This window comes from Anguilla anguilla, chromosome 14 (genome assembly GCF_013347855.1).
Source record: "Anguilla anguilla isolate fAngAng1 chromosome 14, fAngAng1.pri, whole genome shotgun sequence".
Classification (NCBI taxonomy): domain Eukaryota; kingdom Metazoa; phylum Chordata; class Actinopteri; order Anguilliformes; family Anguillidae; genus Anguilla; species Anguilla anguilla.
Window position 1 is genome coordinate 33,614,574 of NC_049214.1, and position 15,154 is coordinate 33,629,727.

Below are 15,154 nucleotides of genomic sequence, written 5' to 3' on the forward strand. Positions count from 1 at the left end.
AGTGATGGTTTGAGAGAAGTATGGTAGCCGGGGGTGGGGGTGGGGGTAGCTTAGCAACCCAGTGTAGCAACAGTTAACAATCTGCAGGTCAGGCAGACTACTTGCCTACTTGGTTTCACCTGAGTCTGCTGATGCTGCTGTTGTTCTGGAAGTCAGAACAATGGAACAGGAGACACAGGGAGGACTCCCGGATCAGGGCCAGAGCTGGAAGCCCTCTTTGCCAAATGTCTCCCCCGAGCAGAGCCCCCGCTATGCAGATGGATGAGTCGGGGGTGGCGGCGTGTCCGCCCGCGCACTCGAGAGTGTGTATGTGTGTGTGAGTGTGTGTGTCTGCGTCTGTGTGAGAATACGTTCGCACGTGCATGTATAAGCATGGCTGAGTGCATGTATGTGCGTGTACGTGTGCAAGTGTGCGTGAATACTTGTGTTTTGCGAGTGTGTGGGGTGGGGGGGGGTGAGGGGGGGATTTTAGGGGTTACCCTTGCTGGGGCCCATCTTGGACCAGTGTTTCCAGGGAAGTGGGAACTGGAATGTCGCCTGGTTCTTGCTAGACTCTGCTCAGCAATAGGAAGGCCCATTGTTTGTGTTGGCAGCCCACCAGTGGCTTTCTCTTTTGCCCAGAAAGACAAAAAAAAGTGTTTGGAGTGAGAAGCAGCCAGTTTGACCCGGGGGGGGGGGGGGGGGGGGGGGTCGGGGGTTTTGGGAGGAAGGGCCTGCCTGGTTTTCCACCCTTTCCCCTGCCGGGATTCTGGACAGGGGCCCCTGCATACACCCGTCCCGTCCCATTTAGGCTTCTGTCCATTAACACCCATGAGGTGTGTTACTGGACAGTACTGCCACTGTTTCTGATTGGCTGACATAGGTGAAAAAAAATCCACCACCTGGGGAACAATTTTTATAGAAATATCGGTAACACTTTCAGTTAATAGTCCTTCATAAAGGCTATGCAACTCCTTCATAAGCATACAGTAACACGGCACATTCATAAGCACTACACAGACATTCATAACTGCAAATAGGCATGTGGTGTGTACATTCACATTGTCATGGAAACAAAATGTTTAGGGGTGAGTTCAGATTTAATTTTTCGCAGATTCTTGGCCACTCAGTTTGTAAAAAGAACAAAATAAACACTCTGGTATTAACATGGAACTTACTCTGGTTATGAATCAGACCATATGTAACTCTATTAATATGTTAATTGCAGTAACACAGCTTGTCCCCATGTGTGAACTTACACACTACTACTAGTAGTGCCGACTACTATATAAACAGGGATGTAGGTATAAGGCTTATTGGAGGGTATTGCTAATGCATGTTTTTAATATTCCTGGGGCAGATATTTAATTTCTCAAAGAATAAAATGCCAGAATGAAAAATGAATGATGAGCAATTATTCTGTGGCATATCTGGAAACAGATAACGTGTGCCATTCCCACTGTGTTTCTGTGATGTTTTATTGATGACACACGGCCACATCAATACTGGGAGAACACAAATCATTAGCCAGGAATGAGTTTATCATAATATCACAACACAATTACGACAACAAAACGCCTCCACTGAACAGGCCCTCCCATCCCCCACCCGACAGCTCCGCCCACCACCCAGCCATTTTACATTCATGCCACGGGGTGCAGTTTGGAGTCCGGCAGAAAATCTGAATTCACTCGCTCATTAATATTTCAGGTGGCTACAGACAAAGGCTGCTGCAGTGAATTTTTCCGGTCGGATTTGTTCCTGAGACATTCTGGAATCTGGGTCTGTTTTAATCCCTTTTTCTGAACTGGGCCAGGCTGAACTTGGCCGGGCCAGGCCGAGCCATGCCAACGTTGAGTGCTACATCCCAAATTTGAGAGATCTGTTTTTCACAGTGCAGTTCAGACTCCGTTCATCTGATCTTTGACCGCTCCCTCCATTCTTTTTGCCAACGTCAGCAGATGATCATGTGACCATCACACCCAATACAATGTCTGAGATTCAAACATCACTCATCCTTAACTTTGAACAATTAAAAGCAATTTATGTTTACCTTCACAAATACACCGTTGTGAGTTCAGCGATCAAACTCACCAACACTAAAGGTTAACACGTCTCATGAGAGAAACAACAGAAGTGTATTTCTGAAAGGAGCTGAGGAACATATTATTGCCGTTAAACCTGTGAATTCTGAGCTTGGTGTTCAATGTTATTGCCCCTCCTTCGCCTGTGAGCCTAATCACCAGTTTTGTCTTTTTATTGTCAGTTTGTCTCCATTTCATAATAAAAATCCAATTTTCCCACAGTGAGAAACATATCTGCAAGTGGTGTGGAGTTTTGATTACTGCAAAACTTAGACTTTGACTACTGTTGGATTACATCACATGCCATAACATAAGAGATGCTACCAATTCAACAACAATCAGTGTATCCAGACGCAAGTGTCCGGGTGTGGGGGGGGAAGGGGAGCCATTAATGCAGTCTGCAGAGGTGGGTCTTTGGTCCTATCAACAATTAAAGAAAATGCCTGCCACTGGTCCTGAAGAGCTACAGGGCCTGCTGGGTTTTGTAGTAATTCAGCACTTAAATCAATTAAACAAGCTAATTACACAGCTAAACTCTCCTCACCAGCATGCATAAGGGCTCAAATTGGGTTTGGTTCTAAATTAGTTTTCGGATTTTTAAGGTGAAATCGTACTCCAGTGGACTCTGTGAGACTGGCAGAACCGGGCCTGGAGGACATCAGAATCAGAATCAGAATCGGGTTTATTGCCAAGTAGGTTTACACATACAAGGAATTTGTTTTGGTCAGGTGGTGCGTAACAGTGAACATAAAATAAGATAAATAGAGTAAGAGGAGGATATAACCATATAACATGAGGAGGATATAACCAGTGAAAGTGTTTTGAATAAGCATTTGACCCGGGAAGCAGGTGAAAACGAAGAGCAAGATTCGCCAACTATTCTGTACTCCTCTGAATGCCTGTCCATCCTCGAAATACATTCACCTGCCATTACCCATCCCCCCCCCACCCGCACCGCCCGCACCACCGCCCCCGCCCCCCTTTCCTCTCACCCAGGTGGGCTGTGTTAGTTACCACGGCAAAATAATGCAGGCGGCGGAGGCTAGAAAAGCAGACAATTATCTTCAATATCTGTCAGTCAGATGACAGCGCTGCCTCCACACCCCTCTCCTCCAGATGCCAGGAGAGTAGAAAGGAAGCGGGGCTGCTCGTTTTTGATTTGCGAGGAAAAGATACAGGAATGTGCCTTTTTTTTCTCTCCTTTCTTTTTCTTCCCCTCCACCTCTCTCTTCCCTCGCTCTCCTCATTATCCTCGCCATTTGCATGCGGGCTGCCAAAAGCACCGACTGACGGGGGAGGTGGAGGAAAAAGGTTTAAAATGATCATCGACCAAAACTGAACCTTAGTGTGTGTGTGTGTGTGTGTGTATCAATGTGGGAATGTGTGTGTGTGTGTGTGTGTGTGTGTGTGTGTGTGTGTGTGTGTGTGTGCGTGTGTGTGTATCAATGTGGGAATGTGTGTGTGTGTGTGTGTGTGTGTGTGTGTGCATCAATGTGAGAATGTGTGTGTGTGTGTGTCAGTGTGTGAGTGCGCATCTGTGTGTGTCAGTGTGAGTGTGTGTGTATGCATGCGTGTCTGTGTGTGTCAGTGTGAGTGCATGCGCGTGTGTGTAAGTGTGAGTGCATGCGCGGTGTGTGTGCGCACACGTGTTTAAGTGTTTGTGTGTATATGTGAGCGCGTGGGTCAGCGTATGCATGCGTGCATGTGTCTATGCGCACATGCGTGTGTGCATGCATGTAATAATCGCAAAACAGCTGTGTGTCCTGCTTCAGACCCTCCAGTAGATATTATGGAGGTGAGTATGGTTTATGAGCTATGAGTATGAAGGTGTAATAGTTATGGTTCTCTTTTTTTAACCCAGCCAAACTGAAGAGTTTCCAGAAGTTTTATTGCTATTGTGTGTGCTGAAGGTATACCTGAAGGTACAGGTGAAGAACAAAACGTAGGTGTGCTGCGCAACCTTCAGGGTTTTGCCAAAAATTCAGCAAAACTCCATGAATTATATATAACAGAAGAACAGCGAAAGGACTGTAACAGTCATTTTAAAAAAGCTCAGTAAAGATACACAAAGGATCTAAATGGCTAGTGATGGTGCTTAATGTACAACAAACATTAAACAGCACGCGTATAAAAATGAAAATTAAAATATAAAAAAAAAACACACAAATCCACAAGCACATAGTGACGCAATGTCTAGCATTCTTCCACACAGAACATTTCAGAATTCTATAAGCAGCCTATATTGCTTACTGAACAGCTGGGCATGAACAGACGGGAGGGGGGGGGCAGTTAACCTGGTGTTGCAGGAAAGGGTTCCAGGTCAGACGTACAACAGACATTCACTGAGAATCATCTGCAAGGAGCCATCAATCCAGACTACACAGGAACGCGCTCACGGAGAAGGAGACTGTGTCAAACAAACACTGCCTCATATTACCCGGCTATGATCAGTCAATGAACTTGTCCTAGGGTAGAATCTGGGTCTGCCATACCCACAATCTCTCTACAAATACAAACATAAACCCACTTTCAGAGTCATTCAACATAATCCACTGAGAGACGGTGCCCCGGATTTGATTTTCTTTCCTTTTAATATATAATTAATATTAATATCTATATTTAATATCCTACCTTTTATTTATTCCAGACTCTCAATTAAATGTATGTGCAGGGAGGCTGCTCCCCCAGTGAGCAGCAGTATTTTAAATTACTGCCAAGGCCAGTTCAGATTTCAGCAAAGTGGCAATATGATATTGTTTAAAGATCAGTGCACAGTAAAATGTCCAGTGTGAATTCAACTAACACGTAACATTTTGTCCCAATGGGGACCAAATTTTCTCATCTGGTAGAGTTGAATTAACACCGAACATTTTACTGTGTAGTATGTTCTCATGAACATTAAAAACGATATCCCTGTTGTTTAATACTCTCACGTTTGATGACTTTTTTTCTGAAAGTTGCGCAGGAATATGCTGTAATCAGGATATCAGACAAAACGTGCGCTGATCCAAAGAGCCAGCCGAGGGCAGAGAGGTTTGAGTGGGAACCGCTTATGAATGCAGGCACTTGACGGCTCCGTAAATGGCTGCCCAGATGAAGGCTAATTAGCGCGGGTAAGCCAGGTAACAAAACGTACTTCTGACGCAAAGACCAGCGTCTTTAGTGCAAGAGCGACTTCTGAGCCGAGTCAGGCCGTTTCTCACGCCGTGGGAAGAGACGCGAGAACCGCGTTCAGACCAGGTTCAGAGGCGCAGGCACTCAAAATGGGGGCTCTCGTTTAAAGATAAGCACTGTTCCTTTATTCTTAAAAGCCTTCGCTTCATTCTTCTGTGCCGGCAGCCAGACCAGACCTACTAATTCAGACATAATCACGTCCTAAGTGGTTGCTGCAAAGCCATCAAAGCCATGTATGGTTTTACTTCCAATATGAATATACGAATATTATATAACAGATTTGCGTAAAATCACATTTTATGGAAGCAAGGAGACAAAGAATATGACCTGAGCAAGAGCTGAACTTTGATCGAGTCGGATATCGAGTCTTGATAATATAAATAAAAGTAAATAAAATTCTAAAAAGAGAAAACAAAGCAATACGCTGCAATTAGTTGAAATCCAAAAGCCACTTTTAAGTAGATAATAAATCAGCCGTGTGTGCATTTTTAAGTCTGTTGGTCACCTGAGAATCATATGCAGTTAACAGACTGAACCCTTTGTTACGTTTTCCCTATGTTTGAGTTTGAGGTGTTGTTCATGGACATATTTAGCTGGAGAATTTCTCAGCTCCCGTGGAAAATTTGGAAGCAGGTTGTCCGGGCTGCTAAATTCCAGAAATCCTACTGATGCAGTGCAAGTGTCTGCGGGGGTCGAAGGTCAGGCCTGAGGTCTTTGCTTGCTTTGACTCCTGACAAAGAATGTTCCGGAAAGGGAGAGAGAGAAGTAACAGGACCGCGACCCGCTGCTCCCCGAAGCCTGAATTCAAATTCCATGGCAGCCCACCATCGCCGGGACTGACAAAGCAGGGAGTATGGAGAAGACAGGAAACTCCGGGCGTGATTGGCAGGAGAGCAGCGCATGTTTCAGTCTGGGTTTTATCACATACCTGTTAAACCTCACGCCGCTCCGAACAAGATTCTGTCCTTCAGTCAGGAGAAGGGCGCCTCACCCCCTAACTTTCCTGCCTCAAACATCCCGCTCTGTCAACTCCACCGAATGGCGTCTCTCCCACGTCTCTGTTGAAAGAGAGATTTTTATCTCAATGAGACTCACCTGTACAAATAAAGGTTAATTAAATAAAATAAATCTCTCCTGTATGAGTTTCCGGAGATCCGACGCGGGAGATGGGAGATCTGGAAGCAGTTAACACTGAACCCTTTCAGCTCTGAAAGTAGGCTTCCGAATTAACAAACTAAAAAACACACATCAGTCAACACATCTACTTGCAAGAACTACTGCCACACGAACGTGACAATGTTTCAGTGAAAGAAAAATATGTCCAAGAACAGTGGACGCATACAGAAGAGCCCGCAGTTGTACGAACAGCCCGTTTCCATCTTTCAAAAACATATCATAAGAGCAGCAATAGGGGCTGCTTTCAGTACATTATGAATTCAAGAAATTTAATCGTCAAATGAGTCTAGGAGTTTGCTTGTTCTCCGTGTATGTACATTTGTTCATCTCTGTGCATACAAGTACATGTATATATTCCTTTTCAGCTTTACAAAGAAGCTCCATTTGAACATGAGCCTTAACATATAAATAATGCATAATGTCACCAACCCCACATGTCTCACACTTATCTTTATCACTGTATACAGTCAAGTCGTAGAAATAAAGTTGTGCATACACTTCTAAAAAAAAGTTTGTATCATTCATTATACGCATACATTTGCATGTGTCAGAGGGAAAATGATGGACACATTTTGGGGTACGGGGCGGATTCGCAGACGTGCAGGCAGGCAGGGAGGCCAGGCGGTTTGTGGGTAGCAGGGTAGACAGTAAAATTAGTGGCTCATTAGTACTCCCCCTGCCCACGCCAGTACCTCATTGTGCGCCCTGGACTTTAACGAGAAGCTGGAGAGCTCGTTAAAAGGGGAGGGGGGGGGGGGGGGGGGGACCGCACCAGCACCCATTTTGGGGGCTGCCGCTACACGAGACGGCCCGTACGAGCTCCAGGACAGCAGCCCATACGAAAAACAAAACTTTAAAAAAATATACAGATAACAAAGCCTTCTAAGGAGTAAATGAGGGAGGCAGGGGCTATAATATTTTATATACCCGAGACTCCAGTCCAGAACGAGCAGGACCGTTTGGCTATGCGCTTTGTGCTGCACACACACGCGCGCGCGCACGCATCACACACTCCACACACAGACTTTCTTCGCCGGGGCGAACGGGCGACCCAGCGCTTGACATCTTCATTCCAGTCACTAAGCTCCCGGTGTCGGCAAACGCAAATCACCATGACGGCAGAGGCGGGAAAACAGACCTGGGTTTTCTTTTTTTTTTAGATTTACGGCGTAGGGATAAAGAGGTCTTTATTACTGTTCTTAAGCGAGCGAGCGACCCAAGGCTGTCCTTCCGCAGCTCGCGTTTATCGGCCGATGTCAACCACCTGCGTTTATCGCTTTAGCCGCCCCTTCCCGCCGCACTGTTCTACTCATAAAACGCTCGACTGGTCACAGAATGTTTAACGGCTCCCCCCCCCCCCGTCCAGGTCTTGGGAAACCGTATAGGTTTTCATTTCAACTGAGGCCAATTAATAAGGTTTGATTTTGCTTTTAATTGAATATTGATCTGGATTTTTTTTTTTTTTTTCTTCTCCCAATCGAGGCAGTGTATTCGCTGCAATGTGTGTTTTTGAGGGGTTTTACGGTGAAGGCTTTTTTCACAACTACTTTTGTCGACATCAACACATTTGAGGACACCGCTTAAATTTACTTGGCTTGATCAATTAAATTCAACAGCTACTAAAAACTTTATTTGGCTGAGATTACAAGACATCAGTGAAACATACAGGAACATACTGCCTTTGGCCGCATATAAATTTCCAGATACAGATATCTTCCACAACAAACACCAAACAGAAAACCCAAATGATGTCAAACCTGAATAGGCACTGCACTAAAACACAAGCAAGCATTATTAAATTAGCTACAAAACCTACATTTAGAAAGTGCATGACAGGACCATGATAGAAAACCACTCCATTTCAGAGTTTAATAAAATGACATGAAAGGGTCTTTATGAATAGTTGGCCTACGTAAACAGGGAGCTATGGGACTCATAATAACTAAAAAGTAATGATAAAATAAAGTGTCATTATTATGGTGCACTATGCGCTGATGGAAATTTGATATCAGTTGAAATGTGCTGAGATAAATGATTACAAATACGTTTTTCTTTTCTTTCCTGGTAAAAGGGAGATACAGCCAACGAGGTTTCCCTCTTCCCAAATACCATCACCCACAAATGGGCAGAACATAAAACATATTATATTAAATTTGTATTGCAAATACTTTTGTGCATGACTTCCACATGTAATACCAGTAGGCTCTGAGCAACTCGCAAAACAAGTATTTTAGGTCACGGATAGATTTTTGGGAGGTATTTTTTTACATTTTGAAACAAAATATTTAATTGTTTTTCTGGGTTTTTTTTTTTAAAGTATACCTACAGCTGCAGAAGCAATCGGAAAACGGCTCTGGCTCCGATCAGCGCTGCAGCTGGGCGCGGAAACGGCGCCGGACACCGCGCGCGCCTTTACGGGGCTCCACAGCACCGGAGACGGCTGCGCGGGGCCATTAGCGTAGCGCGGCGCTAAGCTGCTAGAGGGGCGAGGAGCATTCCGTCACGCTCGGCTCGGGGCTGGCGCAGGTGGGTTCGGGGGGGGGGGGGGGGGGGGGGGGGGGGGGGATTTAGCGCCGCGCACTTCGATCTCCACTAGAACGTGGGCTGGGGGAGAAGGACTGGGATACGCTGACCCTGCGGCTGAGATTGAGGTCTAATGGTGCTTTAAAAAAAAGAAGGAAAAAAAAGCCAACAAATTAGCCCTTCCCTCCACCGTCCAACGGTAATGAGTTTGACGGTAATCAATATCACATTATTTGTTTGCGAGGGTGGGCATAATGTGTTCTGCGTAATGTGTACTCTCTCTCTCTCTCCCTCTCCCTCTCTCTCTTTCCCCTCAATCTCCCTCTGTCTTCATCCCTTCCTTTACAAAAAGTAATGCATTTGTGGACATTATTTTAAAAAAAGGTAAACATTCTATCACAGGTAATATGCTTATGATTAGGAAACGATGATTACACAACACAATGCACGTGTGTTTTAGTGTGTATTTTCAAACGCCATATATGGTACAATATATTCTGGAATTTCATATAGGGCAGGCGGGCAGCTATGGGCGGCACTGTAGTATAATGGGTAAGGAACTGATCTTGTATCCTAAAGGTCACAGGTGCGATTCCTGGGAAGGACACTGCCATTGTACCCTTGAGCATGGTACTTAACCCGCATTGCTTCAGTACATATCCAGCTGTATAAATGGATGCGATGTAAATGCTGTGTAAAAAGTTGTGTAAGTCGCTCTGGATAAGAGCGTCTGCTAAATGCCTGTAATGTAATGTAAAGATGAATAAATGAGAAACAGAAGCAAGTCTTGCAGGCAGATGGGAACCCTGAACCTTACTGCACATCTGGAGAAGGGACTCTTACTTTGATATGACAGTAAAATGTCCCGAGAAAATGAAACAGTGGTGTAACAACTCACTAGAGACGGGCAAAATAAGCTAGAATGCACTGGCTCTCAAATAACTATCTGTAAACCTCAACCAAAGTAGTTGTATCACAGTGGTATATACCATACAGAAGAGGGGAGCAACACATATTATATATGAAATACAGTTTAAAATGCATGTATTTTAATGCATGTGTCCACTCTTGGGCGTGCTGCATAGCAGTTTTTTTTTTATTTAGGATTTGTTTTTTTTGGTCATGCTTATTCACCCCTCCAGGGGGCGCCCTGCGCGCCCTTCCGATGGGCATCTGGCCCGTCTGCTCCCTCTGGCCTCATACGGGTGGGTGACAGCGCCGCGGCGCGACCGATCCCTCTCAGTCGCGGCAGCCGCGATGTGCGGGCTAGCAGCCTGCTACTGAACACCTCCAATGGCCGCCAGAGGACAGAAAGTGCAGTTCTGAGCACTGAATTTGACTAACACGACTCCAAATTTTTTAAAAAATAAAAAAATCTTTCCTCCCCCCTCCTCCGTCTAGTTTTCACACTGCGGATCAGGGACCGTCATAGCGGAGGACCCCCCAATAAAAGCAGGGGTCCCCCCCCCCCCCCCCAGCCCGCTAAGCCCCATTGCAGATGCGCCAATTATAGCGGCGGGTCGATAGCACCGGCGGCAGCGGCGTGGCGCGCTGGCTGGAGCGCCGGGCGCTGGAACACAGGATTACCGCCACGGCCGCATCGCGCCCCGTTATTCGCTCGGCGGACGCGATTATCCACGCTGGCTTACGCGGCTTCGGCGCGGCGCGTGACCCACTCACGCCAGCGGGGCCTGAGCCCAGCGGCTCGGCACGGCACCCTGCGGCCCGCCGGGCACAAATCCGTCTTTTTCAGCCGCCGCACCGTACCGTACCACACCGCGCCGCACCGCTCTTTAATATTTTAACACGGGCAGTTAAAGCAGGGAAGGCCGCCGGCAGCCCAGCTGGACATCAATCGATCCGGACTTTAATGCCTCATCAAGCGAAGTCGAGAGGAGAATCCGCCCGGGTGCCTGCCCCCGCATACCACGCGCAGTCACGGCTACGGGCTGCGCAGAACGCAGCTGCTCCCAGTTGAGCCGCCCCTTAAAGACAGAGTGCGCACGTGTGGAGATAGCTGGCTAGCGATAGCTTTCTGTCTGTGCACTGCTCCCCCTCCGCCTCCTCCCTACCTCCTACCCACACACCTCCTCCAGTCCCTATCCCTGCCTTCTACTCCCTACTCGCCTGCTCCTCGGCCCCTAACCACTGCACTACCACTACCCCCACCCCCTGTCCCCTACCCCCACTCCCTACTCCCTGTCCCCTACCCCAACCCCCTACCCCCTACCCCCACCCCCTGTCCCCTACCCCCACTCCCAACTCCCTGTCCCCTACACCAACCCCCTACCCCCTACCCCCACCCCCTGTCCCAACCCCCTACCCCCTACCCCCACCCCCTGTCCCAACCCCCTACCCCCTACCCCCACCCCCTGTCCCTTACCCCCCTACCCTGGCTCACAGCACTAGGCAGGACCCATAAGCTGGCAGAAGCCAGGCGAGGGGTGAGGGAGACCAGAGCAATCGATCACAGAGAGGAACAGCAGCGCAGCGTTTAACCTGCCTTCCCGCCGGTCCACAGCAGATCAGAGATAACACGGAAGGAAGTGCTCTGAGAGAAGCCTCCGTGAGCGAGTTCCTGAGTCAGCTCTCCAGCCTCTCATCGCAAACACGACCGTGACGCGCGGCAGCGTTAAGACAAAACGGCTCGACAAAACACCCCCCATCTCCCAACCCCCCCCCTGCATTTTGCGCGCCCTGCGACGGCGTGATTCATTTGCGTTGACACGAGCTGATCATCGGCAACCAATTACGCGATTTCAAGCCGTATTTCAAGTCTGCGTTCAGCGGGGAGCGTAAATCAGGGCCAGACATTCCAGGGGTCTCTCTGTCACGAAGCGCCTGCGTTTCTCCTGACGCCAAACATGAACATACCAGCGGCAGCCAGCTCCGGTGGCACCCGCGACCTTTAGTCCTTCTGTGGGGAGGGGGGGGGGAGGATAGGGGGGGGCAGTGAGGGCGCTTCAAAGGGCCTGTCAGTGAAGAACTCGCGGAACGACCTTCACGACCCCTGTTTGAGAGAGAGGGTCCGTTTACACCTTTCCAAAAGCAGGGCTGCGCCTCACACCTGCTCATCTCAGTTAGGGGAGGAAGTGTGTGTGTGTGTGTGTGTGTGCGTGCATGTGTGTGTCTGAGTGAGAGAGAAACAGAGGCAGGCAAGGACACAGTGAAATGTTTTGTGTCAAATGAACTCCGATGGAGTAATTTAAATGAGTGCATTAGGTGTGCATGGGACTCTATAAACTCTAGAGGTGACTTACCGCTGGGGAGTTCTCTGTGGTTTGTTGCAGTTGTTGCGTTGCATCGACGATAATGATGATGACGGTGGTAATGGTGATGATGATGATGATGACGATGATGATGATGCTCTGCTCCACCTCACCCCCCACGGGGGTTGACGCATAAACCCTCACCCCATCTCAAGGGGAACCGGCAATCAGCCGTTACCACGGGAACCTGTATCGACAAAACGAACAGAGCCAGCTAATTAACAGGTGGAGGGGGGGGGGGGGGGGGGGGGGGGGGAAACACATAAGCAGAGACTCTGCACAAGCAAATCAACTCCACGGACACATACGTCAATACGGAGAGGAGGAGGAGGAGGAGAGCCGTGAGCAATGAAACCATAAATACACACAGGGCACAGCCTGCTGGCTTCATCAGGGCGAGCACACGTCCCCACCCCGCTCACTGGAAGCTCACCATCGCCCGGTCCCGTCGATAAACAAATAATGTCATCAAGAACGCAGACACATTTATTTTCGCATACCGTGTCTGCGAACTTGTTGACAGGTACGTGTTTATTTGCATGTGTGTGTCTTGTCACAACACGTGCGACGGTTCTGTCAGCCGTGTAACTGAATACGTGCCACCGCTCAGAGTCACCGGTGCCACGCGTCATGGAACATCACGCAGACAAAACAGCGGCGTCGAGCTTTCGCCAGCGCAAAGGCGCTGGGTGTCGACTACATTTTCCTTCAGTCAGTTCACAGAACTAATTGAGATTCAGTTAGCGAATTGAAAATGTCTTGCAGAGCAATATAAACTATACTGGGGGAGGGGGGGGGCATTGGCTGGCATGTTCCTAAAACACTGGCTCTGGGTTTAATGATTGGCTGTGACTGCTCTTGCAGTGGTTGGCAGGCAGTGTAGTGTGGTGCAAAATAGACTTTCAAAAGAGTAGAGGTGCCAACCCTGGTGTGCCACTGAAATTCCTGCTTAGCCTTTTTCATTTTCATACAGTCCATGGTCACCAGTAGTGATTGTTTCATCAACATTAGAATGTTCGGTTAAGAACATTCTAACCGCATACTTGTGATTTTACACCTTAAAGGGTTAAACTGGCGCTCTGCAATCTCTGAGTAGCTAATTATCCCCTCATGTCCAATTGGCCACATCTCTCACATTCCACACCCCGATTCGCCAGGAAATCCCTGCAAAGGAGAACATCAGAGTCATCCGTACAACCCACCTGTTCAAATAAGGATCACATTTAACGCACAATTAAATAATCAGGAGCGTCGTCGCTCAGGGAAGAGAGGAGTGTGTGTGTGTGTGTGTGTGTGACATCAGGATTTTCCAGGGGTCCAGAGGGAAAAAAAGATAGATATAAAACTTTTTTTTTTTTTAAATACACAAAGAAACAGCTAAAATGGAAAGTCTGTAAAGTCTGTGTAAAAGACTTTCAGTCTCTCTTGTTAGATCTCTTTTTCCACCAGCATCGCTGCCCGTGTCTAATCACTGGCTTACCTTCTTTGGAAATCCAACAGACTGTTTCTGCACATATTTAATGCAGTCCACACTCACGCTAGAGTAGGGCCAGGACCTGAATGGATTCCTATTCTTCAGCAGAGGCTTTTGTTCTAGTGAACGGAATGAATTTTTAATCCGGCCGGATTCATCGTTTACAATGAGTGTGTCTGAGCCAGTTCTCAAGGGAGCCTGTAGGTCCAGTTGCTAAGTTTCAAAGAAATAAAACTGTTCCACTCCACCAGCACCACGACCCCTCCCCTCTGCACATATCCCAAACACACATTATTATTATTTTTAATTTTTATTATTACTATTATTTTTAACAATAACTACAACAATTGAAAAACATAGGTAAAATAAGATCGAATATTCTCAAAATGTTCTGTGCGAGTAAACAAAAACAAGTTCACAGACACAGCATGCACACACTGTAATATTTCCGTGGGATTCACATGCAAAGGGAGACAGGCTGGCAGACAAATTGAACAAGTGACCAAAAAAAGGAAACAATAAATAGATTTGTCGCCCCAGATTATTCGCCTGTGCGTTTTCCCCTCTGTCAGTCACTGCTTGCAGTTTTCAATTAATTCTCTTGCCCTTCTAATTGCCTCCTTCCGAAGCAGGCGCCCATTCAGAGGGCAGCGTTTCCCTTACTTTCGCTCCGTCCTTTTTCCGATAGCGGATCCATAGCTTCGATTCCTCCACCCTGCGGCTGTCAATCACTCCACCGGCAGCCGGCCGCCGACTCGATACCGTCGGCGAAAAAGCTGCAGCCGCCCCCCTCCCCCGCCCCCCCCCAGGCCAGCGGTCTGCCCTCCGTTTATTTACCTCCCCGCCCCCTCTCCTCTCCCCCCCCCCCCTCCTCCTCACATTCCTCCCTCCGTCCCGCAGGGAACAGCCCCGTCTCGGGAATACGGAGGTGAGGCGCCTGGGGGCCCTTCTTCCTAACGCACGGGGGTGTTTTCACCGCCATGTTTTCACTGCCGAACGCTACAGACAGAGCCTCCGCAATGGAGATGAACAAGACACGACGAAGCGATTTTATCACTTAATATTTCCCAGATAAACGTATCGATCGATAAACTCCGATCACAATAGCTGAGATGTAGATTTACGGGTGGCACTGAGGTATGAGCGACGCAAAGAGAGAGGCAAGCGGCCTGTATTACATACGCAGATGAATTATACATCATTTCAGAAACAATGTGCACACCCTGCGCCTCTCTAGGACTACGGTTGGGGAACCCCAGCATACAGTATTCTCCCCAAGAATCACCCTAAAATGGAAATCTGAGGAGGTTTGTTGACAACAGTCTCTCGATTTTCATAGGCTGCGCAGAACTGCTGCCTGTCCAATCAGTGGCCACACTCACCATTTCCAGCGAAGGGGTTGGCTAATGAACACAGTCCACAGTTCTTCATATTGCTGGTGTCAGGTAAAAACAGAATTTTCCGGCACATGAAAA

At 47.8% G+C, this 15,154-nt stretch overlaps 1 long non-coding RNA gene across 1 annotated transcript in view; it reads right to left on the minus strand.

Moving 5' to 3' along the window:
* Window positions 1–4,936: 4,936 nt before the first annotated feature.
* LOC118212443 overlaps window positions 4,937–15,154 on the minus strand; it is a 79,605-nt gene continuing 69,387 nt past the window's right edge. The window contains exons 2-3 of the long non-coding RNA XR_004762227.1: window positions 12,197–12,392; window positions 4,937–6,295 (exon numbers count right to left, since the gene is read on the minus strand). This is a non-coding gene — a long non-coding RNA (uncharacterized LOC118212443). The remainder of the gene's footprint in view (window positions 6,296–12,196; window positions 12,393–15,154) is intronic.